Source organism: Ursus arctos, unplaced genomic scaffold (genome assembly GCF_023065955.2).
Source record: "Ursus arctos isolate Adak ecotype North America unplaced genomic scaffold, UrsArc2.0 scaffold_24, whole genome shotgun sequence".
Classification (NCBI taxonomy): Eukaryota; Metazoa; Chordata; class Mammalia; order Carnivora; family Ursidae; genus Ursus; species Ursus arctos.
In genome coordinates, this window is record NW_026622919.1 from 4100472 (window position 1) to 4126248 (window position 25777).

Sequence of the window (25777 nt, forward strand, 5' to 3'; positions counted from 1 at the left end):
TATTTATTTGAGAAAGAGTGAGAGAGTGAGAACTAGCAGGGGGAGGGGAAGAGGGAGAAGCAGGTTCCCGGCTGAGCAGGGAGCCCCACCCAGGGCTCGATCCCACGACCCTGGGATCATGACCTGAGCTGAAGGCAGACGCTTTACCAACTGAGCCACCCAGGCGCCCCTAGTCTTCATTTTTATTTATTTATTTTTTAAAGATTATTTATTTATTTATTCGACAGAGATAGAGACAGCCAGCGAGAGAGGGAACACAAGCAGGGGGAGTGGGAGAGGAAGAAGCAGCCTCCCAGCGGAGGAGCCTGATGTGGGGCTCGATCCCACAACGCCGGGATCACGCCCTGAGCCGAAGGCAGACGCTTAACCGCTGTGCCACCCAGGTGCCCCCTAGTCTTCATTTTTAAAGCAGGTGAAATAGTGGGGTTTTTTTTTTTTTAAGATTTATTTGAGAGAGAGAGAGCGAGCACATGCGCACAAGCAGGGGGAGGGGCAGAGGGAGAGAGAATCCCCAAGGAGACTCCCTGCTGAGTGGGGAGCCCGACGTGGGGCTCGATCCCAGGACCCTGAGATCATGACCTGCGTCGAAATCAAGAGTCGGACACTCAACAGAATGAGTCACTCAGGTCCTGTGAGTTGGTTTTCATGAGAGAAGTCAAACTCAAGCAGTTTGCTGTTGCCTTGGGGAGCCTCTGCCGAGAAGGGAGCCCCTTCTTTCTGGGGCTCACGGACGCCAAGTGCCTTGCTCAGGATGGCCCCATGTTGCCTGTGTGGCCAACCCTCTGGTGGCAAAAGATACCCATCGGTCGAGAGCATGAACAGGACCCCCTTCGGAGCCAGGAAGCCTCAGTTTACTAGCTGCTCCTTTGAGATCCAACTTTCTTCTGCAGCTCTCCGGGGAGGAGAGGCTGCTTGAACAGGGACAGCACTCGCCCCAGGGTGAGATGTGACCTTGGAAAGCCCAGTGGCGCTGCAGTTGTCAACGGAGCCATGCCCGGGAAACGGCACGGGACCTGCACCCCGGCTCCTAGCTGCACTGCCGCTTGTGGAGCAGGAGAAAGTGGCTCCGCAGAGCCCATAAATGAGCAGCTCAGGCTCCTTCGTCCAAGACCTGTGTCCAAAGGTCCAAGACACTTTCCTCGGCCGTTTGGGCACAACCGGGCCTTTGTGTGTTGGGGTCAATCATGGCTCCTAATTGGCAGTGTAAACAATGGGCCTCTGTCTTTGTTCCCAGAAGACAACAGTGTTCTGCAATGACACGCGCTCTCAATGCAAAAAAAAAAAAAAAAAAAAAAAAAAAAAAAAAAGAGCACAGCCTGACATTCCAGAGAAAATCTCTTTGGAGAATCCTGTACTTCTCACTAAAAGACCTTGTTGTACATGGTCCAGACGGCTGCAGCAACGACCTCCTGCCACGGAGGTCGGCAGGCCACGGAGGCCACGGCCCCTCTGTGGGGATTGTGGGCGCGCAGGAGATGACTGGGTGCTGCAGGGCCAAACAGCGATTAGCAGCTTGCAAGCTTTTATTGGGCTTGATTGAAGGGCCTTGCCTGCCATCAAGTCCCTCCATCCCGGGTCCAACTCAAGCCGAATACAATTGTGGTCAGGGAGAAAGCAAGCCCCTTTTCCATACAAAGGGCCCCCAGAGGACTTTGGCTAGGGGCAGCGCAGGGCCTCCCGCTCCCAGACCCCTGAAAGGGGGAAATGGAGAGGCACCTGTGACCTCATCTTTGGCACAGGTAGGGGCAGCTCCCACGCTGTTTGGGGTAGAAACTTCAAGGACGGAGTCCTGAGATGCATCCCTGGGCTTGAACGCCACCCCCTTTGCATCCTGACTCTGGCAGCTCTTGAGTCTGGGAGCAGCCCAGAGCCAGCAGCCACACCTCGTACATGGGGGTGTTGGTCAGGGTTCTGCAGAGAAACAGAACCAAGGGGAGAGAGACATAGGTAAAAAGGTAGGTAGAAACAGTGAGAATAAGAGGGAGCAGGAGAGACAGGGAAGGGGAGGAGGAAGGGAGAGGACAGGGATTTCAAGGAATTGGCTCAGGCAATCTCGGGGACTTGCAAGCCTGAAATGTGCAGAGAGGCGGGCAGGCTGGAGACCCAGGGAAGCGTTGACATTGCAGTCTCACTTCCAAAGACAATCTGGAAGCAGAATTCCTTCTTCCTCAAGCCGACCTCAGGTTTTTTTTCTCTTAAGGCCTTCAACTGATTGGGTGAGGCTTATCTGCACTGTGGGGGGTAAACTGCTTTACTCCAAGCCTACTGATTTAAATGTTAATTGCGTCTGAAAAAATCTGATAAGGAACTTCACAGCAACAACTAGACTGGTGTTTGACCGAACAATTGGATATCATAGTGTAGCCGAGCCAAGCTGACATGTAAAACTAACCATCACAATTGCCTAGGTGCCCAAGATGGTGGCACATGATAGTTGGTCACTCCGCAGACTGCACAAACAAGCATCCTAGGATTGCCCTTACCTTGTCCCCAGTCTTGCTCTCCTCTCTAGCGCCTACTCCTATCTGACATCATATACGTTTTATGTAATTATTTGCTGTTGCCTGTCCTGGGTTTGTGTCTGCTTTGTCCTCGGGGCCCAGAGGAGTGTCAGGATCCACTCCACGTGGGGCTTGAACTCATAACCCTGAGATCAAGACTCACGTGCTCAGCCGGTGAGCCAGTCAGACATTCGTTCAATTGAATGGGTTTGAAGGGTAACAATACCCACAGCAGAGCATTAATCCAAGCCTGAGGTCCTTCTGCTTGGGGAGGCTGTAGGACTGCACAGGTCCTGTGCCTGGGGAGCCCGCCCTGCTAGCCTAAGTCACTTCTAAAGCACCTTGCTCAATATGGTCATCGTCACACTGTAGGTTTTTTCCTCCAACACGGAGGCTGTGAGACTCTGGAGGGCTGGGCCATTCCAGCGATCTTGATTTCCCAGCACCTGGCACCGAGCCTGCCCCCGGCCAGCGAGCTCAGCAAAATGGGAAATGATTGAATGAATCAATCGACAGCTTCATCATTAATTCCTCACCACCTTTTGGATTCCTGACAGTCTGCAAATGACCATTTCAACCTTTGCCTCTCATCTCTTCCCACAAAGAGTGAATATAATTTGACTCTCAGTGCCATGCTGGGGACACTGATGTCGTCTGGCCACTTTATAGTCTCTCCCTGTTTTCTTCACTCTCCAGCAGTCAAGGGTTGGGCAGTCTTTTAACTGAGCCTGTCCGTCGCCTACGTAATCTGGCGGTGGGACCTCTCGTGGTTTGGAGGGACTTATGGACGCCCACCCAGCACTCATGGAGGGTCAGAGCGCTACAGATCCATTAGACAGTCATTCAGAGAGAGATCAAAATAACGAAGGTGAGAGTACAGTGAAACCCGTGTCCTGTTGGAACACTCCATTAATCACCATTTGTGGCTTAAAGAAAAGAGTTATCATCCCAGTCCATTAAAGAAAGTTGTCAATTAGGCACGATGTGAGATCTCAGAAAATTGTTCCTTGAAGAGAATTTCAGGAGGGCAGCCACAGCCCTGTGATGAATTTATCACCAGAGAGCCCAGTGTGGTTCCCTGGGTGAAGCCGGGAGGGTCTGGAATGCCAGACGGAATGCCCTGCTCACCATGGTTCCAGGGACGACTGGAGAGGGCCGACTGAGGCAGTCTCAGGAAATCAAGGGTCACCAGGGTGGGTTCCTGAGGTCCCATCAACCACTTTTTAAAGAATTACCTCCTCTACCCAACATGAACTGTAAAGATGCTTCCAGTTGCATTTTTATAATAGCATCTATTGGAAAAGCAGCCCATTACAAAATAATTAAATAGATCAGTATACATCATTTCAACGTCGTATTCTGCAGCTGTTACGTGTTTATAAAAGCTGTAGTTTTAAGTGAAAAAAAAGACATCAAACAAATAGGTAATACGATGACAGCTATAGAAAAAAATGTCTACATATGGAAAAAAGACTGGAAGGAAAAGCACTCCAAAACGCTAGCAGTTGTTGTCTTTGAGGGGTGAGATTTTTGGTAAGTGTTTTGGGGTTTTATAATTTCCTGTCTTCTCAGAAGGCTCTCTCCTGGGCGCGGGTGGATCGGCACAGCCCGGCTAGCCGCAGCAGGAATCGGTGGTTTTGTGGCTCAGCTCTACTCCTCCTTTCGTGATGATAGCCACCCCAACTTTTATTTAAGGACCTCCCCATTTCTTCCAGATGACTAATGGTGAGAGGATGACGATGATGGTGATGATGGTGATGAACTCCTGCATTCAAGCAACGCACCTCGTCCTCCCCGTCGTAGGCTCTGGTCCTGAGATGGGTATCCGTCAAGGCAAGGCAAGCAAGCTCAATGAGTCACTATTCCACTATGTTTATTTGAATTACCAGGAAACCAGACTCCTCCCCACTGGATATGAAGCTGAGAGCATCTCAGCGAGAGTGGGGCTGGGAGCGGAGCCAATGGAGGGAAGCCAAGAGGACAGCAACGAGTTCTGATAGCATTGTCCGGGGTCCTGCATCAAGCCGCATCTGAACACAGCCCTGCTTCAGCCTCGGGAGCTAGGACATTTTTTTGTGCTTCATCTCGTTGGGTCTGTTTTCTGTCATTTGCAGCTGGAGGTGTGCTTTCCAGTACACTCGGAGAGCCTTCTGTCCTGGGGACACAGACAGACAGAGGACTGCAGTGGAGCACGGGGTGTTTGGCACAGGGACCTAAGGGTAGGGGCCAGGCCTCTATTCGCGGGGCTTAGAGGCATGGGCGCCCGAGCTGAATTTTGCACGAGTGGACTGAGTGAAGCATGGGGAGCTGTTGGCATCCTGGTGTGCTTCTAGCTCATGGTGTGAAGCCCCTGGGGTGGGGGGAGGCTGAATCCCAGGGGCAGAGGCCCTGTGAGAAGCTCAGGTGCTGGGGCTGCAAATACTGAAGTCTGCATGGATGCTTTCCGGAAAGCGCCGCATTTCCTGGGTACTAGAGTGGAAACATGTAAGCTCCACCGGGAAGGGAATTCTCCCCGAAGGAAGGCTGTGCTTTACCGTTGTCTGGTTCCAGACCGCCAGAGCAAGCTTCGAGGAGGGAAAGTGGGGGAAAATGCAAACCTAGCACTAAAGGCCGCAGGGAGGAAGTTTCACAGCGAATTCGGGCTGGTTTGGGATTACACCGGGAACATTCACTACGCAGGAGAGCTGGGCAGGGGAGGGGAGCGTGGGGCTGAGACGCGGGAGTATAGTTTCCCTCCTGCTTCTGGTAAAAATGTATTTGCAATAGAAATACCATTCAATAAATAAGTAAGTAAATAATGAATAAACCATCAAATACCGCTTTGGGTTTCTACTGACAGTTGGGAAGAGAAGCAAGTTCAAGCCGATTATCAAAGATAACGGTAAGGAGGAGGCTCTAGCCGTGGGAAGAGGACCGCACTGCACTTGCCTGCCATCGCCATAGGGCATGGGAGCACCACCGGTAAATACCCAGCAGAAAAGAGGGGCTGGCTGGATGCAAACAGGTCAGAAGGGAGGCCTTTGCACAGAATCACCCCCTAGGAAGATCTGGGGATTACAGCCTGCAGTGATTTCCTAAGGGACTGTGCTCAAGGGCCTCACTTTATTGAAAATTGGACTGTGTGAAACAGGGTCAAATTAAGGGACCTTTCTCAGCAGTTACCGGAGGGACCTGTTCTCTCTAATTCCCAGGATCGCACAGTTAAAACAACCCCCATTGTTTGTCCCGGCTTCTGAAGGCACAGGAATCAAAGCTCCGCATTGATCTGATATTCTCTGAAGTGGTTACTCAACCCGAGCGAAGAAAGGGCGGTTTATTAGGTTAATTGCTGATGCAAAACAAAACAAAACAAAACAACACGCAAAAAACCCGACACACACGCACCCAAACTGCTGCCGGGGACGCATATTTGAAAACAGACACAATGGACCGTGCGAGTAAAAATACAACTGCGCCCCCTCCCCCCTCCAGTTTCCCTCCTCTTAAATCAGTGTGGTTCAAAGTATGGTGACCAGATTATGTTAAGCCCTCCGATAGCAAACCAGGAAAGTCCACACCGGTCTGCGAGCAGCACTAAAACTTTAGACCGCCCCAGGTGATATTCACCTTGCGAGCCTCAGGGACGACCTTGAACACAATTTGTCCCCACTCCGTTCCAATTCACCATGATTGTAAGAAGTACCGTTAGCTGGCAGGTTTCTCCTGCCGCTGATTATAAGATGAGCTTCAATTTGGAGAACATTAGAAAGTGAACCAAATGTTTATTTTCAAGTGGAGAGAACGTGGTATTAAAAGGTATGATTATTTCCCTTTGTCCTGTTTCTCTTTCTCGCCTTTTCTTTCCTTCCTCCCTCCACGCCTTATCCCTTCGCTGCTTTCCATTTTTGGTGGTACAGTACTCTAGGAGCTGAGAGGGTGTGTGGGAATCCTTAGAGATGTCTGCCCTCCCACCCCCCGTTTGCCTGGAGACCCGTTCTGCCACGGCTGCTGAGCCCTGGGGAAGCAACCCTCACCTCCAGCAGAAAGAACAGAGCTTTGCTATCCCAGGGCCAGCCGCGTGCTTCTTGCCATCCCCCATCTGTCCCCACGCCACCTGGGTTCAGCCCCCTCCCGCCCACCTTGGGTAATTGACTTTGCTCCTCTGAGTCTCTTGATGGGATAGTTGTAGTGCATCCTGTTTCATAGAGCTCTGGAGAGCAGTGAATGACATGATACCTTTACTTTTTAAAATTTTTATTTATTTGAAAGAGCATGCGTGTGCGTGCTCAACAGAGAGAGAGAGAACACGAGCAGTGGGGAGGGGCACAGGGAGAGGGAGAGAGAGAAGCAGACTCCCTGCTGAGCAGGAAGCCCGATGCGGGGCTCGATCCCCGGGCTAGAGATATGCCCTGAGCTGAAGGCAGAGGCTTACCCGCCTGAGCCAGCCAGGCGCCCCGACGTGGTACCTTTAGAACTCCACGGAGAGCTCCAGACACATGTCTGCTCCGCACACATCCAGCTCTTCTCCTACCTGTGAAACCCTGCAGAGATTGAGAGCATCTCCTTCCGGGCCCGGACTAGACCAGTCTAAAGTTGGATTGGATGTCAGACATGTGAATGGATTCTTTGACTTGAAAGGAGCTGGCTCTCTTGGCCACCCTCTCTCACGGTTGTGGAACATCTCTCAAGTCGTGTTCTCTGAATAATGAAGATACTTTTTGGGGTTTGGAAAACTGAAAGGACACCATGAGGAAGAGGATGGGGTGGGGGGAGCGTAGGGATGCCAGGAAAGAGGGCGCCCAGGAGAGGAGGCCCAAAGAGAGGGTGGTGTGACATCGCCCAGCTTTTGCGGATGCTCGGACGCTGGCTTGTCCGGGGTTGTGAGGAAGGTCCCGCCAGCAGCCGTGTGGTCCCGTGGCTGTCAGGGAGCTTGCCGCAGCTTTGTTCCCTGAAGACCAGAAGCCCTGGCCTGGAGCGGTGGTTTTCAAACTGCAAGTAAAGACCCCCTAGTGGGTGAAACCCAGGTTGTGGGCCATGGAAACTGGAAATAGAACAATAGAACGGAACAGAAGACACCAGTGTGTAAGGCCCACAGGAGGGAGAGCTTTTGTGCCATGCATTTTAGTTCTTTATACACACGAATGCGTGTGTGGGACGGGGTTGGGTGCAGGGGTCTCAGTGTTCAAGGCTGGAAAGCTGCTGGCCCAGGGAACCCGGACAGAAATGTGTTGCCCAAGAGGAGTCTGCTAGTGGGGGAGGGGGCTCAGGTGAGGGCGGCTGGGCGTTGAGGTGGCAGCCGGAAGTCTGGATGTCTCAGCTGACCACACTAAGAGGAAAAGCCTGTCCTGGAAGATGACAGTCCTTGTGGGCATTAGGCCTGGAAGAGCCTCTGGGCCTTGTGCTCTGTGGGGTTGGGTCCTGTCTGGACTCAGAGTATAGCTAAATTGCCATGTAAAATGTGACACTAGACGCCTAATGCTATAAGCCAGATTCTTTGGGAAGTGGGGGAAGTGGGTTTCTGGCTCCCATAGAACATTCCAGAAACATCTTGATCCTCCCCCACAATCTGGGGAGTCTTACCCCATCCCCCTCGCTTGTTCCCCGTGGTGATGAGGCTGAAGAGGAAGGGCAGGCACATGGTGCAGAATCGAAAACTCACTGTGCTCCTTGTTGGCTATGTGGACTGTAGGTAGGGGCTGGGTTCTGGAAAGGGACAGGGCTGACATTAGTTCAACCCCGTAGGGGCAATTCCAGGATGGGGGTTGGTTGGGTCAGGGTTGGCCCAGAGATACTCTTAATCTTGCCTGCCTGTTCTATTCACTTCCTTCTGCACGAGCCCTGGGCAAGCTGCAGGCCCCACGGCCTGGGTGCAGACCCAGGGAGAGGCGTGGGAAGAGGTGTTTGGCCAGGGGGACCTTTGGAGGCTTTTCAAGGCGCTTCTGCTGGGCTGCTCACAGCCTGACCCCGCCTCCTTCCTGCTGCCCTGAGACTGGGAAAGAGAGGCCCAACATCCCTGGGAAGAAAGGTGGAGTCGGACCCCAAAGAAGGATGCCTCTGTCCCCTTACACTTTTCATGGGACAAGGAAGGGGTTGGGGCTGCAAGTCTCCATGGGTGTGCGACGAGTCACTGTGGAGATCAGAGGCCATGCAGGCCTCTGTGTGTGTCGAAGTCCCGCTGTCTCTAGAAAGTTCCCACAGTGGCCTGAGTGGAACCCCATTCCCCCTCCAGCCAAGCCCCATTCGGGCCTGGCCCTACTGTGTGTGTGTGTGCATGTGCGTGAGCGTGCAAGGGCCCAGAGAAAGCCTTTGCTGGGAAGAGTGCAAGGACATCTCTGTGTTATATTCTCCAATGACCCTTTTAAATATATGACAAACAGTTAAAACAAAAGCCCATTTAGCTTTTATGCCTGTGATTCTCTGTATCCATTCCAGTTAATTACAGTGATTTAAAAACATCTGCATTTAATAAAGAACCTTCTTTTCCTCCTGTTCTCAGTCCACCCCCCCCACCTGATCTTTCTTCAGGCCACTGGGCTAACGCAGTAATTATCATCTCCACCAGCCCAGGCCAGAGCCATCCAAGGTGTCAGAAGACCAGGCTTCAGGAGGCCCAGAGAACAGAGTGAGACTTGGCCGGAAGGGGGGAGGGGGAGGAGAGGAAAGAATAGGGGAGAAAGGAGGGAGGATGGAAGGAGGGGGACGGGAGGATGGAGTAGGGGAGGAGGGGAGGATGAAGCAGGGGAGGAGGGAGGGAGGGATGGAAGGAGGATAGAACGAGGGAGAGGGGAGGGGAAGAGGGGAGGAGGGAGGGAAGATGGATGGAGGGGGAGGAGGGAGCCTGGCAGGCCTTCTGTCTAGCAGAGGATCCTGGGCTGGGAGGGTTCAAATTCAGGGACTAGGAAATGTCAATATTCCAAGTTTTTCATTAATTCTGGGTCTTGTTTGACAAAAGGGGAGACTGAGGCAAGGCAGGGGACTTCACTCTTGACTCAGGATCTCTCTTTGCTCCAGGATGGGGTCTGGGGATGGAGAGAGAAGGGCGGGGAGTGGAGAAGCCTCCAAACTGGGTCTCCCGCCCTGGGTCCAGAGCCTTCTTCCTTTTATAAAATGTGATGTCTGGTCTCTGGCTCCCTTTTGCTGCCCTGGTGACGGGTTTGCCTGTCATCAGCCACAGTGACTCCTCAGTGGATGCCTGGAAGTTCAGTGGCCCCCGGATACCTTGGCCTTGGGTGGATTTTTCTAGGCTTAGGCCGGCAACACACAAGCAGAAAGGCTCTCAGCTGGGGCTGCTCCTGGGGAGTGGGATGACAGGGCCCCAGCCCCTCCCCAGGAATCCGGCTCCCACAGCTGCAGGCTGCTGCAGGTCAGGTCTCCCTTCAATGCAGAAGAAGGCCGGGCCCTGCCACCAGGAGGACAGTTCTAGGCAGCTGCCACCAGCCTGATTGCCATTGAGGCGAAAACTGAACACCTGGCTCCACCCAGCAGTTTGAGGCTCAGGAGACCCCTGGGAGATCTGGGGGCCCTGTGGGGGCTGGGAGGCAGGAGCAGGAATCAGCTTTGGGGCCTGGAGGAGGAAGGCCAGTGGGGGCATGAGGAAGTGACAGGTTCCCAAGTTCCTAGTGAGAGATCTGGGGCTCTCAGGAAGTAGGGTGGGTGGGGGGAGAGGGGCGAAACAGGAGGGAGGGAGGGAGGGGCTCAGACTTCACAAGGGCTAATGTCTTCCCTACTGGTCTCAATACTTCCAGCCAGAACGCTCCCTGGCTCCTTCCCTGTAGCCCATCCATAGCCCCCCACTTCCTAATCCCAGGGGCAGAAACTCTAGACGCGGGGGGGACAGACCATCAACCCCTAAAGATTCAGGCCTTAGGAGGCCCACGGGAGAGGCCTGTTGGGTGGACTCAGGGAAGGTGCCTGAGGAGGGAGAATCTTGCCTGATAAAGATAGTAGAACGCTTTGCAAAGTTGAACACTGACTTTGAAAGCCGTCAGCCCCAGGGTATGCGCTCCGGAGCTGTGTGGCCTTGGACAGGCTACTTAACGTCCTTGAGCACTGCAGAAGCCCCGCCTGGAAGATGGTGGCGGAGCGTCGCGCTGGAGAGGTGCCTGTATTCAGCACGACCTGGCTGGCCCCCTGCCTCCACATCTAGCCTCCTCTTAGTTCAGGATCCTTGCGAGAACTCTCCTGGCTCCATACCTCTTTAAACTTGGAAATGAGAAGAGCTTTGCTTCCCGAGGTTGCTTCCCCCCCCCATGTCGCTGTGAGGGAGGCAGGATCAGAGACTCAGTTCTCAGTGGGATTCCGGTCACCCTGCTGGGCCCTGCTGCTCCCTGCTGGGGCCAGGCTCAGGTAAAACCCAGGGGGTCAGACTGCTTGACTGGTGGGGTGAGGAGAGGTAGGAGGAGACCCCCCCCCTTCCTGAGTGGCAGCTGGGACAAACAGCCTCAGCAAGCGGGAGCAACACTCAAGACCCGGTTTACCCCCCTCACCCTGCCAGAGCTGCCTGGGACGGGGCTGGACCGGGGGAGGGGCTGCACCTGCCCCCGGGAGAGGTGGAAGGAGACTCGGGAAAGCTAACCTGGCAGGAGACTGAGCCCTCAGGAGAAAGGAGACTTCCTGCCGTTCCTGGAACGCAATTTCTACCCCCCCCACTTTGCACCCACCACCCTCCCATAGCCTGCGATGTCTCTTCATCACTGCCACCAAAGCATCACGTTGATTTGCTCCAAGAGAGCACTGACTGGCTGTCCTGCTCCCTGTCGGACCTCCTGGCAACTAGTACGGTGCAGGGCAGGGTGTGGGGGCATGTGGGGCCTGCCAGTTCTGGGGCCCGCGCCGAAGGGCAGGTTCCGCACAGCGCGCGCAGTGCCTGGTGTCTGGGAGCAGATGTGGTGGTCTCGTTGATGCTGAGCTTCCTTCGTCCCCTTCCACCTCGTTCTCCTGCCAGTCCCTTCCTAGCTCCTTTCACTCTGAGCTGGCCAGTTCCTGCCACCTCCTTCAGTTTCCTGGGACGGCCCATTGGTCCTCTCCCTTGAATTCGCAGAAACCTGGATCTCCCTGATGGACATGTGTGCCACGCCTCCTCCAGGAGGCCTCCCAGGACTTCCCCTGCTCCTCTGTTACTCACCCACCCGCTGCTGGGAAGAGACACCCAGACAGTGCCCTCCCATGGATGCTTCCAGACTGACAATCTTCCCTGTGGGTTCCCAGTTTCCAGCTCTTCTTCCTCTCAGGAAGTCCCCAACCCTGCTTCCCTTCTCTTTCCATCATGCACGGGCTCTCCCTCTGCCCCCCCCCCCCAAGCTATTCGCTCTGGCCGCAGCACAGCAGGGACTCACTGTCCCCAAGAACCGCTCCCCTTCTCCTTCCTCCTTCCTCCCCGATTCCTCAACTGTCCCCTAGACCATCGGCCACTTCCGGGGCTCCCCAGCTGTCCTGGAGATCATGGACCTCACTTAGGAGGCTTTAGTCACCCTCTTTACCCACAGATGCCTTTTCCTGCCCCATCGGACAACGGCTCCCCAGCCCTGCCAGGTCCCAGCCTGGGTCAGTGGAACCATCTGGTTTTGCAGGCAGCTAAGTTCAGTTCAAGTCCCCGGGACTCTCTACCTGCATGACCCGGGTCAAGTGGCTTGGCCTCGTGAGTCCCAACTAGCTCATCTGTGAAATGGAGGCAAGCGCTGCCTCCTGGGGCTCCGAAGATGATGAAGGCCCGCCGCAAAATGGTTAGTGCGGGCTCCAGCGCCGAGCACGCGCTCAGGGGACGTGACCTGTGATCAGTGTCCTTTGCCGGCACCTTCCCCAGCCTTGTAGTCTCGTGTTACAGACACGGCACGTCTGTCTTCTCCAGACTGCCAGTCCCCGAAGAAACAGGCCCAGATCTTTTTCATTCTTGGATCTTCCAAAGTAGGTGTCATCTAATAGTACTGAATTGCATCTGCATTTCTGGAATGTTCCCAAATTTTGGTGGTAAGGGGGCTGTGGGTAGAGGTGACCTCAGAGAGGTGACAAGCCTGTCCAGGCTTTTACCATCAGGAGGAGGGACTCCACCGAAGAGGTGGCCAGCCATTGATGCTGGTTATTGGCCAAGGCTAGACCAGCAACGTGAAACCGTAAACTTCTCTCTTGGAGCGTGAACTCACAGCAAATTGACGAGCGCATGCCCTGTGTGTGAACTGCTGAGGTTTTCCATGACATCAGCAGAACCCAACAATATCCTGGGTTCACCAAGAGCTTCGGGCCCTTTGCTCATGAAAACCCTTAGCAATGACTAGCCGCTGACAACAGACAGCCCGCCGCTCGGCGTTAGGAAGTCCACTCTTGGCAACCCTGACTGTGTACGCATCAGCATTATTCAGTGCTGAGCACACAGTGGGTGCTTAATAAATATGCTGTGAATGGGTGAATGAGTGAACAACTGAATAAAAGGCCAAAGTAGGGCCATACGTTTTAAACACAAAGGTTGTGGGTTCGGTCCCTAATTGTGCCAAAGAGCTTTATTCTTTTCCAGGATTAAATCTGTGCTATGTGGTCCCATGAGGGGCTCTCTCTGTTGCTTATTCATTCATTCAGCAAATATTTATTGACCCCCACCCCCGACTACCGACCAGGCTCTGAGCTCTTGGAGGGGGCAGGATGCACCCACGCAGCCCATCACCACTCCGGGAGACGTTTCCGGCACCGGAAGGCGGTAGTGGAGGAGTGGTGTTCCCGGTAGTGACAGCTGTCTTGCTCTGAAAATCATTATGGCCTGGTGTTTGCTCCCAGATGGCATTTTGAGTCTCGCCCAGTGTGATGTTCTCAAGCTTTTGCTGTCAAGATGAGGAGCCCCAAAAAGGAAAGGGTGGGTTGACTTGGGTTGGATTTCTGGCAATTTCAAAATCTCCAGGATTGACTGATCCGTCTAGTTCTTCATCAACCGTTTATGAATGGGGCTATGGCTCCAAGCATTACTAATTCAAATTCTTGCTGGAACACAACCCGGCCCCACACTTTCTCCACTCGGTGCCAGGCCTGCTGGGTGAACCCCAGATATTGTTGGGCTCTGCCAACGTCATGGAAAATCTTAGCAGCCCATGCATAGGACACGGGCTTGTCAATTAGCGGGAGAGCTGACTGCAAAAGAAAAAGGTTTGCGACTTCACATTGTCCTTCCAAGAGACAAAGGGTCTTCTCCTCTGGCCTCGGAGGAGCATTTTCCAAAGAGGGGCACCGGACAACCCAAGACCAGGACTGTGCCAGGGAACCCCTGCCCCTCCCTGTTCAGACGTGGGGAGGTGGAGGTCAGGGAGATGCTTCTCTATTCATTCTGGGCACCTGTGCTGGGCTGAGCTACCTGGGTGGGAGGGAGGGCTGGGGAAGCTCTCGGGGCTTGCTCACTCGAAGGGAGTGGAAATGACAAATGGCTCCCGCTGCGAACCCTGCCTGCCTTCCTGCAGGATCGTTTATCTCCGCGGTGAGTGATTTGCATACTGACGGGGTGGGAACTGCCTCTCTCGGCATCCCTCCCCTGCTCACTCCTCCCGGCTCCTCCTGCTCCCACTCCAGCACAACTCCCAGGGGAGCCGCCTGCCCCTGGGCCACCTTGAGCGGCGCCCTAAAGCCCTAGATCATCTCTCCACCGGCACTGCCAGAGACCATCATTGTGTTTCCGAAAAGCTCCTGTTAAAACAGTCAAAGCTTCCTCTGAGGGCCAGCAAGTCCTCTCCCAGTTGTAGCGACAGGGACGAGGGGCTCGTGATGAATGACACGGAGCCCTACCCTTCGGGTGTCCTATAAAAATTCGGCCGGGTGCCCCCTCTGAACCCTTCCAGTCTCATACTTACAGCAGCTCCGAAGCCCACCTTCCAGTCCCAGTTACAGGGGAGGCCTTGCCTGGCCAAACAGCCCGTGAGAGGCAGCATATGAAGCCAGGTCTGCGGCCTCCAGCGCTCACAGGTCACAGGGAGCTACCTGCACCCCGGGGGCATCCGGGCAGACGGGGGTGGGCCGTGCCAGTGACTTGCCAGCACGTCGGCTCTGGAGGCTGCGACCAGGTGGAGGGCTGGCTGGAGGAACAGGGCCAGGTGGCTGAGATCCAGACCTCTTCCTCCTTCCCGCCCCTGCTTCTCTGCTTCCTGATGACCCCACCCCTCCACCAGCAGGGCACACCACACGCCCAGAGACTTTCAGAGCCTCCCAATTTGCAGGGCCAGTCACGCTGGGGGTGGCGTGTCACTGGCCACGGGTTGGGGATGTCCCGATTGAGGGTGTCCCTTCGGGGTAAGGCCAGTGTGGGGAGCTTCGAGGGGCTGGGGAGGGCTGCGCAGGGCTCTCCGGGAGGCCAGGCTCAGTCGGGGCTGGGGTGTTCCAGGAGAGCAGTTTCCCAAACCAGAGACGAGGCTGTACAGAGGACCCACTTGGTACATAGGCAATTCTGTCAAGGTTGGTCTTTTCTGCACATCCCTTGCAAGCCTTATCACGGTAAGGGTTTCGGGGTGTTCTGTGGACTCCCCTTCTCCCCTGGTCCTCTGCCCTCAGGTTCTTTTTCTGAGACCACACACTGCCCTGGGGGTATGGCTTAGCCCCCGGGCACTGCCCTGAGTGTGTGGCTCAGCCCCCTGGACCAGGGTGGGCATGGGGTTGGGGGGTGTCCAAGGAAGCCTTGGCTTTCCCTTTTCCTGGATGGTGAGCAATAACCTGGGACTGAGGGCAGGCAGTGCGAGCAGTCTGTTCCACGTGTGGCCAGTGAGGACGTGCCGCACCTGTAGGAATTTAAAAACAACAATAAAACCAGCAAAAGTTGGTCTTCCCTTTTTTTTTTTTTCTGGTCTGCTTTTTGTCAACATTATGTACCCGCAATTCCCAACGATGTCCCTGAAAAATGTTTTCGTTGGTCTTGGTTCTAAACAATTGCTGTTGCTGTTGGGTTTGAATAACACGCATGTAAGCTTCAAATTAGCGCGTTTTTATTATTTAACCTTTGATAAACCTCGTATTCTTTGTGGGAGTCAGTTTGGAAAACCCCCGTTGTGTGGCTGGCTCCCAGCATGGGCACGGCCACTTGGCTTCATTTGGGGAGGTCGCTGTGGTTCCTAAGGGTCCTAGATCATCCACGATGGCTCTGGGGGCAGCTTGTGTGTCCAGCCCGCCCCCCCAGAACGGCTCCGTCCTGCATTTGAACAGCAGGTTTGGAATAAACCCTGGTGGCCCCGGGTTTGCAGGGACGAAGAGATAGAACTTGACTCAGAACTGACTTGACTCCGTTCTTCTGTGTGCCTCTGTATAGTTTTTGTTTGTGTCTAAAATTTAGACTGACACAGGGGCACCTGGGAGCCTCAGCTGGTAAAGCGTCTGCCTTTGGCTCAGGTCATGATCCCAGGGTCCTGGGATCGAGTCCCTCATCGGGCTCCCTGCTCAGTGGGGAGCCTGCTTCTCCCTCTGCCTGCTGCTCCCCCTGCTTGTGTGCTTTCTCACACTCTCTCTCTCTGTCAAATAAATAAATAAAATCTTTAAAAAAACCAACAGTCACACAGTATGAACTGTGACGAGAAGTTATTTACGTTTGGCAAGTACCCATTTCAGTTCACACATGAAATACTGTACCGAATGGGAATGGTCTTTTTAAGGTGGAAATTTATTCTTCTTTTAAAATGATTGTTTTAAATCACAAATCAGGAAAAGAATGACTAGTACACGTTTTATTTCTGTATGAGTTTCCCGCAGCTGCTTTAAGAAATTGTCACGAATTTCGTGGCTCACTGTGACCCGCACCTGTTATCTTCGAGCTCTGGAAGCCGGAGGTCTGCAGTGGGCGTTGGGACCTGGTCAAAACCAAGGTGTTAGCAGGGCTGCGCTCCCTGCAGAGGCCCTTTTTCCCAGTTTCTAGGGGCTGTTGCATGCCTTGGCTCGAGGCCCCTTCCTGCATTTTCAAAGCACTTCACTCTACTTTGTTCTCATATTCTCTCTCTCACATCTGCGTCTGCCTCTCTTAGAAAGACCCGTGCAATTACTCTTAGGGCTCACCTGCATAATCCAGGGTAACCCCCCTGGCTGCAAGGTCCTTAATTTAACCGCATTTGCAAAACCCCTCTTGCCATATAAGGTAACATTTACAGATTCTAGGGATTAGGATACATTGGGGGGCTGTTTTCCAGCCTGCCAACAATTCCCAAAAATCATTTTGTTGCAGGGTGTGGGGGTTAAAACATCACCCCGTCTGCGTGCGACTAGAAGCCGGAGGCCTGATGTCGCAGAAAATGCTTGTGGAGAACGGGTTCTGTCAAAGGCATGGAGGGGGACGGAGTTTGTATTTTGACACAAGGCAGGGATGTGTGTGTGTGTGTGTGTGTGTGTGTGTGCACACATCTGTTTGTGTGTGGTCCACCGGCTCGACGGATTGAAGGGTGTGTGAAGGGCAAGTGTGGGGTTATTTGTAGGGCCATACACCTGCCCTGCTCCAGATTCAAGGGTATTTGAGCTCAGCCCCTGTAGGACCTTTATGACTTAATCTTAGGAAGCGTTCTTCCTGGAGCGAGGTATTTCCGTCTGCCGTAAGGACACACACTCAGCCCTCTGATCCATGATTCGGCAACAGACACAGACAGTCCCGGCGCTGCGGGGCTTCTATCCCACCCGTGCGTGTTGTTTGGCGTCTGTCTCACCCACAGAAGACAGGCTCCTCGAGGGCAGGTGCGTTAGCTGGTGATTAGACATTGCCCAGGAGGGGGGCCTGGCACGTGTCTGGCCTCGGCGAACAGTGATGAAACCAGCTGAGGTCCTGTTGGGTGCATCTCTGAGAGGCGAGAATTCGGTTATGGCTCTCCGAGTAAAAATGTCCCAGCAGATGACGAAAAAGGATTTTCCCGTTTCCACGCGGTTTATTGTGGCGATGCCATTGTTTCGCCTTCATGGTTTGCTCAAAGTCTGGGAATTCAGTGTCTATCGTGGACCCGAGCCGAATTTCTGAACAACTACATATGGACAGTGTCAAGATGATCCTTCGATGGTCATTCATCATCTGGCCAAGACAAGTATTAGATACCCTGAAATCTAACAGGACAGAAACCTGCCCTGAGAAGAAGGACTTCCCCCAAATTACTGGATACGTAAGACCTCCATCTGGCCCTCAATGTTTACTCTGCCTTCCGATGCTCCCCCTTTCCCTAAGCCCTCAACAGGGCATGCTGCTCCGGCCTTTAGATCCCACCCAGCCCTGCTCTCCATGGTGACAGGGAGGCAAAGGGACCAGAGAGGCCAACGCTCAACGTCACAGAGAACAGCATCTCCACCTTCAGGCAGACCTGGGTCCCCGGCAGTCAGCCTGCTGCTTGAGATTAGCTCGGAGGTCTTCGTGGTCCTCCTTTGACCCTGCCAAAAGGGATGGGGGCTTCACACTTTACTCCAGCTTTCGTGATTCAGTTCAGAATCTCAGAGCCAATGCCTCCTGCCCCCTTAGAGAGGGGGTCAACCTAGGTGCTCGGCGTACGGTTCCGGCCGCCCTCGGGTGGAGCGCAAAGGAAGAGAGGCCCAGATGGAACGCCCAGGTTACCGAAAGACAAGCCCCAGACAAGAGACAGATGAGAGGAAATGATGTGAAGGAACGTCTCCCCGCCCGTGGACATAAATTCAGGCTGAGATCCCATCCTGGTGTTCTGATGACGTGAACCACAAGAACAAAGCTAAGGGAGATTTTTAAATGTCATCACCAGGCTCCTCTGTGGAATTACAGCTTTGTTATTTATTACGTACCGCCAGGAACATGTAATTCCTTCTGTTCGGCGGTGTGGGAGTGCACGCAGCCCGGCCGTCCCGCGGGGCTCCACGCCTCGACACCGTGTCCGTCTGAGTCCCGCCTCGTAGAGGTGCCGGCCGTGCGAGCAGAAATTTTTTTTTTAAATAGATGTCATGTAGGATCCCGCCGTTTCAGGAAGACAGAGGCGGGAAGGCTGAGGTGCGGGGGAGCAGGCGTGGGGCCAGTCCCCGCCAGCCGGGATCAGGATTGGGGGAGCCACGGCCCGCCCACGCGTGGCTCCCCCTGGTAGGGTGGGAATCTGCGTGTGTACCTGGGAACTAAAAAAACCCCAAAAACCAAATACCAAAAAACCGCCAAAACAAGAGCCCCAATGGGAGCGGCCAGTTGGTGGAGGCTCCAGGCTCTCGCTGCCTCCCGATGTCGCTGCAAAGCCTGAGCCCAGCGTCCCCCAGCCTCCAGCTGCTCCTCCGGGTCCTTCGGGGAGAGAGCCGAGCTCGGATCTGGCCACTCTGGGCAGCCGCAACCCGGCCGTATTCCACCTCGACGCCTGCTGAGCTGCCTTCTGCTTTCAGAAAGGGGAAATTCAGACATCAATCTGAGCTTTCCAAGGAGTTTCAGTTCCACGTTTTCAGCCCGAGAGGAGGCACGCTGACAGATTTCGTCCAGATGACGACATTCAGGGGATGGGTGAGGCCGCCAACGCCACCACTTTCTAGAAAGGCTGAGTCCCACCTTTCGGGGCTCAATTGGGGCTCCTGCTTTTCCCAGAGAATCCTTTCTTCTTTCAAATTCAACCTTTCATTTAAAAAATTTTTTTTTAAAATTCAACCTTTTATTTTATTATTATTTTTAAAGATTTAATTTATTCAAGAGCACGTGTGAGAGAGAATCACAAGCAGGGGGAGGGGCAGAGGCAGAGGGAGAAGCAGACTCCCTAGTGAGCAGGGAGTCTGATGTGGGACTCGATCCCAGGACCCTGGGATCAGGGCCTGAGCCAAAGGCAGGCAGGTGCTTAACCGACTCAGCCACCCAGGCGCCCCTAAATTCAACCTTTTTTTTTTTAAAGATTTTATTTATTATTTATTTGACAGAGAGAGAGACAGCCCGCAAGAGAGGGAACACAGGCAGGGGGAGTGGGAGAGGAAGAAGCAGGCTCCCAGCGGAGGAGCCCGATGTGGGGCTCGATCCCAGGACTCTGGGATCACGCCCTGAGCCGAAGGCAGACGCTTAACGACTGTGCCACCCAGGCGCCCCTAAATTCAACCTTTTAAACAAAGCTTTGACTCTTGGTCATGCGAAGGCAGCCCTTACAGAGAAGTCTCACTGCCCACGTTACATTGCACAGCCAAGACGACAGAGCAGCCGTGCAAACTCAATTCTGTAAGAAATATTCTGTTTAATTGATTTTCTAAAAAAATCTATTATGTTTCTGTGGGCCTGTCTATTGATCTGCAGCCCTGCAGAAGTAATGAAGAAGCTTTGTGATCAATAAGGCCAGAGTGTGTCTTACCCCGAATCTGCTCTGCGCCCCCACTGGGGATGCGACCGGCCGGATTCCCCAGACGGCGTGGGGGGGGTGTGTGAGCAGCCTTCCCCGTGACTGCTGAGACTTGTTTCTGCTGGCATCAACATAACAAATGAAACCCTGACGACTTTCCTTGCTCTGAAAGCCAAGAATATATCACAGCAGACGTCGCGAAACACACAAGAACACAATTTGTAAAAAGAAAAAAAGAACAGAAAAACCTGGCCTCTTTAACCTTAGTGCCTTAGCTCCTCCCCCACACTTAATTAGGATAATATTTTATCCTAATATCCTCGACTCTTAAGCTGGTTTTCTGTTGTATTCGCTGCTCCCCCCACCCCTTCGGATCCCCTTATGAGTCTTAGAGGGTTTTTCTATGTCTGCCGTGAATGCCAAGTGCAGGTACGTGCGATTGCGGGCTGATCATTCTGGGTAGAGCCCACATTGCTATCTTACCCTCTAAAAAATAATAATGTTGAGAGAGATAAGGCACCAGCTGTAACACAGGCGGCGGTCGGTCGGAAATACTGCAGACACCATCAGGTCGCATTCTGCTGCAGACAGAAAAGCTTCCTGAACCGGATAAGTCATCTTGGTTGCTGTTAATTTCAGAGCTTATCATTTGCATTTTGCCCTTAAACCAGAGGACACTGCCTGAGGCGGATTCTGATCAGATGCTGGGCAAACTCTTCCTGCGGCTCTGAGTGGCTTTAGTCCCTTCAGGGCTAGCGCTGTGCTTCCTGACCACCGCCCCCTCCGCTGAAGTCAGCAGGTGCGGCTGGACAGGGCGTTATGAGGTGCAAAGGGATGCTATCAAGGTCAGCGGGGACCACATCACCAAGCGCTTTGCCCAAGCGCACTGGGGAGCCATGGAGAGATTTTTGAGGGGAGAGAAGTGACCAGAGGTGTAACTGTAGAGCCATTACCCGCTCCAGGGCAGAACGGCCGTTCTCAGCCTCCCTGTGTGCACACACTGAAATGGGCACGGTGATGACAACAGCACTTACAACGAACCACGCTCTGCTCCAAGTTTTCTATGTAGCCACTCACTTCACACAGCAGCCCTCTCCGGGAGATACTGTTACGCGCTCACGCTACGGATGAGGACACTGGCATACGCAGGGGTCCCACATGGCCGGTGAGCATCTCATGCACGCTGCCCTGGTCAGGGGTGGTGTTGTATCCCTCCTCCCTCAGCTCCCCAGGAGTGCGTGCTGGATGGGAAGCACCGGAGGGAGGATGCCTTTCACTGAGGGATAATAACCCTGACTTAGTTCAAATTTGTATTCTAAAAAGCAAATCATTTGGGGGAATGCGATTATTAGTAAATGATTGCACAAGCACATCTTCCAGCAGGTTAAGATGAACCAGCGTGTTCTGGCTTCAGAGCCAGCTTGGAGCATGGCCCAGTGGAGGGGGAGGGTGTAGCCGTCACGGGAGGGACAGCGCCTGCCTTGACATGGTGAGGGTGATGGAGGAGGCCATGCCTGGGGTCCAGCCAGAGGGACCTGGGGGTTGGTGTTGCCTCGCAGAGGCAGATGCCTGCCCGTGTGCAGGTACATGTGCCGTCACCCCACGTGTTCACTGGGTACCCCCTCTGCACAGTACTCCTCCGCGCGAGGCACCAGGACAGTGCAGTGACACGCTGGGGACATGGCTTTCAGAGCCGACGTGCCAGTGGGGAGCACACGTGTCCGCAGCGGGGGGACAGAGGAAGAGGAGCTGAGATGAGCAGAGCAGGAGGGATGATGATGAGTTCAAGGAGAAATCCCGCTGCTTCTCGCGGGTGCTCTGCGTGCCCACACATGCCACGCGCGGAAAGGCACGCACGTGAAGGAACAGAAGGCCTTCTGCATCAGACACTGAGTAACCCTTACAGCCAGCACAAGGCGGGGCACCCTGGGAGGCTGGCCAGTCCCCTGCGGCCATCCAGACAGCTCCCAGGTTGGGAGAATCAGCTTTGAACCCCTGAGGGAGGGAGGGAAGAGCTCGGAATGGACACGCAGAGCTCCCCTCCCTTGCACACCTGCCTCGGTGCATTGAGGTGACTTCCCAGGCCGAAGCATCACCCGGCTCTGCTCTAAGCTTTGGAAAACCTCGCAGTTCGTTCCTCCTTGTGTCCGGAGGACAAGGCTGGGGAGGTCAGCCGTTAACACGGTAGCCCTAAGTGGCCTTCGGGGCCAGAGGTTATCAGTGCACGGCCCGGTACAATCCCCCGGGACGCTTTAAAACCACGGAAGGGAAGCTTGGCCATCCCAGACACGCGGGGCCAGGGTCTGTGGGTGAGGCCTGGGTCTCAGCAGATTTGCGAGCCCAGGCAACTCTCACGTGCAGCTGGAGCTGAGGCCTGGGGCTAACCCTTCCCTGTGCCTTGACGCCCTGGTCCTCAGCTTGGTTGGCAGCTCTCTGAGACCCAAAACCGAAGAGGCAGGGGGAGGGTCAGGGAGAGAGAGGCAAGAGGGCCGAGGGGGGTACTCAGGAACAAACAGGCTGGGGACCTTTGTGGATGGGAACCTTGCGTGTGCTGGGCACGGAGAAGGTGCTCAGGGACTGTGTCCGGTGAAGATGGGGGGGACAGTGACAGGAGGTGGGGGCAGGGAGTGGGGGGGAGTGGGGAGGGACGGGGTGGACAAGGGCATGGGAAGACAGATGGACAGGGGATGGGAGGTGGGGACTGGAGTGGTGGTGGGGGAGGGGTGGGGGCCTGGCTTCTCAGGCTCCTTCTGGTTGATGCTTTCACACAGTGTGGTTGTGGGGCGGAGGTGGGGCTGAGGAAGTGGGGTCTTCTGTTCTCTTTGGCCGTGGTTTCACAGGAAACGCTCATGAAAAATGAAGACCATGTCGGTTTAAAATTAGAGCTCTGACGGAGAGCCAGCCTTGAACACAATTTGTCTCTGGTTCTTTAACTGAGAAGCTGAAGGAATCTCAGTGTCCAGAGGGAATCTGTAAGATTTCGAGTTTCCCGTTCAGCTTTCCAGGTGAAATCTTAACCAAGCGTGGCCAGCTCCCAGCTCTTGAGTTCAGCTTTCTCCCCTGTGGGCTTCCTGGTCAGGAGCCCCCCGCATCTCCTACCCAAGGTCTTGGCCTCTGTGTGGGAACCCGGGGTGTCCTGCTCTGACCGTGAGCCCCTGCTCCCCACTTCCTTCCTCCTTTCCCGGCCAGGCCCCTTCTTCCTGAAAGCCCTCCTAGTCCACTGTCTGGTGCTGGTTCTCGAAGGAGGCAAAAGGAGGAGAATACGGACAGAGTTCTGAGTTTTTCAAAATGCTGCAAGCAAACCCTTTAAAGAGCCACCCTCTATCCTGCGATTATAGCCTTCCCGCCTTTTGGGGTTAAGAAGTCCCTTATTTTATAAAATGGCTGCGATGTGGGCTGGCACGTGCTTTAAAGGTCGCGCTCACTCAGAGAGTAAGTTGGCCATCCGTAGCCATCCCCTACGTTCCTGGTCTGAAATTTCGCCACATGGAGCCATGGAGGTGATGCGTCCAGGTGAGGGTGCCGCGGAGCAGGGCTTCTAGCCGAGGGACAGAATTAGTGGGGAGGGCGGGAGAACCCCAGGAACCCTTTCTACTGACCTGGGCGTTGGGAGGGCGTTCATTCGACAAATGTTGCTTGCACACCTGCTTTATAAGAGACAGCGGGTGAGGTCCTGGGGAGACCAAGATAAATGACATGGGCCCTGCTTGCAGGTGTGCATGGGGGGCTGAGACTAAAAGTCACCAAGTGCCGTCAGAGGGTGGACGCTGCTTGCATCACGTGTCCCCCCCCCCCCCCGCCCCCCTGCCCCAAGCCAAGTCACGATGCTGCTGGGTTAGTAACTGGAGCTCCTTTCTGCTAAACGGGACAACCCTGGCTAATTTCATTGGCCAGGACGGTATATGACCGTGTCCGGGTGTGCGTGTATTTTATAGGTAAACCTGTATCACGAGCATTTCAACTGTTTCGTCTGCGTGTGTTAGTTTCGCGCTGGTGGTGAGGAACAGGCAAGTAAGGCCGCTCAGGTGCGGGGATAGGTGTGTCATTTCACACCTTCAGGACTGGCTGAAGGTTTTTTCCTTCAACCAGGACTTCCTGGTTTTTTCCTACGGCGGGTCCTTGTGTGTGCATTTAAATGTGTGTGGTGGGGAGAATGAGTAGTCTGCCTGGGATGGAAAACACTTCCTAGCTGGGTCATATGACCCGTTCTCTTTTGGCCTGAGTTCCTAGTGAGATCAGCCAAGAGAAAAATCAGAATGAAAAAGGATTTCCTGGTAGAAAAGAAAACCATTTTTGGGACATGTTGTGAAGTTTAAGCGTTGGTGCCCCGGGGCGCCTGGCTGGCTCAGTCAGTTAAGCGTCCAACACTTGCTCTCGGCTCACGTCTTGATCTCAGGGTGGTGGGTTCAAGCCCCGAGTTGGGCTCCACGCTGGGTATGGAGTCTACTTAAAAAAAAAAGAAAGAAAGATTCGGTGCCCTGGTCCTGAGGCGGGATGGGGTTTGGGGTTTGGGGTTTGGGCACGCACACGTGGCGTTGCCAGGTCACATGCTGGGGTGGGGGACATGGCTCTCCGGGGAGCCCTCTGGGTGAGAGGGGGAGCGGGTATTGCCCGAACTTCTCTGCAGGGGTGCACCGCACGATACTGAGGGAGCCCCACTTCCGCCCACCCCTCCTGTGCCCAGTGGGCTCCTGCTGACCCTTCAGCTCTTGGCCTTCCCTGACCCCCAAACCAGGAAGCCTGTCCTCCTTGCCGTCGTGCACGGCGTCCTCCGCCCCCTTCACGGCGCTTGTCACGACTCGTCTTCCGCATTTGTCCGTTCTCTTGCTCACCGACCTTCTCCCCAGCCGGCCGGTGCGCCCGCAGCCTGGCACGCGGTGGGTGCCCCACAGAGACCTCCCGAGTGATCGGTCTTAGTCCTTTCAGGATCCTAGAAGAGGAGACGATTTTAGCTGCCTCTTGCAGGTGAGGCAACAGACGTCTGGGGGGTGAGTCCCCCACTGCGGCCACCCACGTGGGCCGTGGCGGAGCTGGCGCTTGCGCCCGTGTCTGCCTGTTTCCAGAACCTACGCCGTGCACGCTGTCCCGACCCCACACACACGCCTCTCTCCTTCTCTAAGACCTGGGGACACAGATGGATCGGGCAGGACCATCTGGACAACCTAGTCCCAAATACTGCCGGCCCCACAGAGGAGATGGTCAGGCATTGGCAGAGCACCGAACCCACGGCAGGCAGCACCCCTGCAGCCAGCCCACCCAGCCCGAGGAGGGGCAGCGGCCAGCCTGTCAGGGCACACGACTCTCACTGTCTGTCCTGACCACCAGCAGGAGGCAACCAGCCGGGCCTTGCCCTGGAGACTCCCCCGGCTGCCTGCTGTCCTTTCCTCCTCCGGCACAGCGGCCTGACCGGGAGTCCTTGCCTTGCAGCCTGGGGTCCACTTGGAGGGTCTCTTTATTTTGTGCGTAACAAGGACTCAGATGGCCCTTCAGCAGCACTGGTCTGGGGGCCTCAACTCCCAGCTGGGAGGGGACCGCTCACCTCCAGAGGTGGTCCTCGTATTAACCCAGATGCTCTATTAGTGGGTGGGGCACAGGCGGGTCAGGGCGATTGAAGCGCTCTCTGGGGGGCTGCCTGGGTGGCACAGTTGGTCGAGCGTCCGACTCTTGGTTTCGGCTCAGGTCAAGATGGCAGGGTGGTGAGATCAAGCCCTGCTGTCATCGTCCTCGGGCTCTGTGCTCAGCAGGGAGTCTGCTTGAGATGATCTGTCTTCCTCTCCCTTTGCCCCAACCCCCCACTCGTGCCCTCTCTCTCTCAAATCTTTAAAAACCAAAAGCCCTCTCCTGGTTGCTGCCAGTGCCCCCAGGTGGCAACCGGGGAACAGGAGTCCCAGCCCCTTGGCGCCCCCAAGCCCAACACCATTATTTCTGTGCCTGTGGGCAGACCCAGGGTTGTGGGGTTAGGACTGGGGGGAGGCGAGGGGCGGGGGGAAGGCATATGAGGGGCTCTGGGTGACTGCTGGGTCCCAGGCACTTTTTTTAAAAAAGAAAAAAAATCTATGGGAAACCAGC